Raw genomic sequence first — 2,520 nt, 5'->3', positions numbered from 1 at the left:
TTACATAATTTCCTGAAGGGGAAGGATACACTGCAAATTTTTCAGAAACTGAGTTGCAAGAATATAATGTCAAACCTCGATCAGTATTTTCAGATTATCTCTTTCAGTAAACCCAGAATAGTTCACTAAAATGAAACAAACCTTCCACAACTTCTCTAGTCTTAACTACCAGTCTTAAAGATGAACACTATGGTTAGTAGTTACCAGAGGGTAAGCGGGGAGGAGGATCAGTAGAAGAGTGTAAGCGGGTCAAATGCATGGTGATGGAAGGAGAACTGACTCTGGGTGGTGAACATATAATGCAATATGTAGATGATGTATTATAGATTTGTACACTTGAAACCTTTGTAGTTTTGTTGACTATTGCCACCCGTATAAATTTTAAGAAGAAAAAAAGATGAACTCTATGAGTAGGAGAAACAGAATTAATAAATAAAAGTATTGACAAGTTAGATTTGACAAGACTTCACTTCAGTTAGTAATGACAAGCACTACACAGAGAGGTTTGCTTCCCAAATGTGGAAATTAAATCTCCATCATAGATCTTGTCACCTAGCAGTCACATATTATGAAGGATAGTATGTATTAATAAAACATAGTCTATAAAAGTCAGTTACTGCCCTAGTCAACTTTCATCTAGAAATCTTTTTTGTTTTTAAACAAGCCATTCCAAGAAACACAAACTTCACATGCATGTCCACCAATAAAAGAAAAAGAATAATAAGAAAGTGGAAAACTTACCTGTGACTTGAATGCCAGTGGATACTTCAATGCAATAGCTAAGCCCAATGTAACTAATTTCACATTTCTTATTATGGGCTCTCTCTAGGAATCTCAATATATACTGAAATATTGAGATCAGAAACATTTCTTTTCAAAAGTATTCTAGTTTTTAAGACATTGTTTCATAATAAAATTCAGTAAGTGTTAAGTTGAAGAAAAAAAAAATTAAGAGATATTTAAAATACATTTTAAGGAGAAATTTCTATATACTCTAAATTTAATTTAAAATGTCTAAATTTTTAAAAAGTTTTCTTTTAAAAGAAATTAGTAAAACAAATAGAGGCATAACTATATTGTTCGTTTTTTCATTATTTTTGATTTAACAAAACAAATTCAAATTAAAAATGAAATAATTTTCTAGTTCATTTTTTAAAATCACGAATTCAGGAAAAATGTATTGGAGTTGCATCTAAACATCTAAAGTCTATGTTACAATTAAAATTTTCAAATGGTAAAAATAGTTGTTTTTAAATTGCTTAATGGTTACTTAATCTAAAAATTATTAACATCTTTTATATTTAATGAGATTTTACAAGTAGCAATATCACTACACCAGAGATGGTTTTTCCTGCTTTCCAAATACTTTTCAAATTCTATGTTTCTAACAGGCTTTTGGAATAAACAGGAATTAAATAAAAAACATTACATTGACTGAAATATACTAAATGCTGTAATAAGCAAGCATTTGCCAATAAGCAAGTATTGCCATTATTTTACACCCTAAGCATTTGCTTGCTTATTAGGGAGAAAAACTGCCAGAAAAAAAAAAAAAATTCTGTCAATATGGAAGTGAGTGAGCACTTATATCTTTCTCTTCTTTTTCTTTCTTTCTCTCTCTCCCTCTTTTTTTTGTTTGTTTCCATTCTTAGTAATTATCAAAAAGTTGGAAGGCATTCTTTGATTTAAGAAAATTGAGATTATTAAAAATTTTACTTTTCTGTGTATTGATTGATTTGGTCATGACTGAACTTCACGTGTCTCTGCTGTTTGGAGTCACTCTGAAAACAGGCATTATAACATTATGAAAAGACTTAATTAAATAGGTGATATGTTTGGACATCCAACAGAAGGTACAAACACAAAACAAATTAGTTTTACCCACTATCTGAAAAACATCCTTTCAAATAGAGGGATTTTCTATGTACTTGATTCTTTACCCGTGGATTAGAAAGTAAAACAACTAGTTTTATTTTTCAAACCATTTTGGCTAAAATGTTTTCATCTTTTCTTGGTTCCTAAAGAAGAAAGTTATTGCAATATGAAATGCTAGAGTATATGTCAGTGGGGTTTTTGCTTTTGTTTTTGTAATTGGGATTGGATTGAAGCATTAAATCAATAACAAGGGTATTAAGTGACCAAGATGAACAATTAGCGATGGAGCAGGAGACTATTTCATGGAGGTGGCTCCCCAACATTGACCTTGGGATAATGTTGGGTTTTGATAGTTCTCACAATGACCAATAGAACAAATGACAATGTGCTGGTATAATAATTTATAGGCCAATAATCCCATTGTTTCACTTGAAGAGATGAATCAAAACTTCAGGTAAGCTGACTACAAGATATTTGCTGTTCTAAGACAAATTGGCTTTTAAAAAAGTCTAAGCACAAATTTTAAGTAATATATCTGAACAATATTCACTCCATTGAAGGTCATTTGATTTCTTCAAAGTTCACATCCAAATCAAAGGTGATCTTCCTTGAAGATTTGCCTTTGGGGCCATTTTACCTATCTCT

This window comes from Rhinolophus hipposideros (genome assembly GCF_964194185.1).
Source record: "Rhinolophus hipposideros genome assembly, chromosome: 7".
In the NCBI taxonomy this organism is placed as follows: Eukaryota; Metazoa; Chordata; class Mammalia; order Chiroptera; family Rhinolophidae; genus Rhinolophus; species Rhinolophus hipposideros.
Note: the sequence above shows the minus strand (reverse complement) of the source record.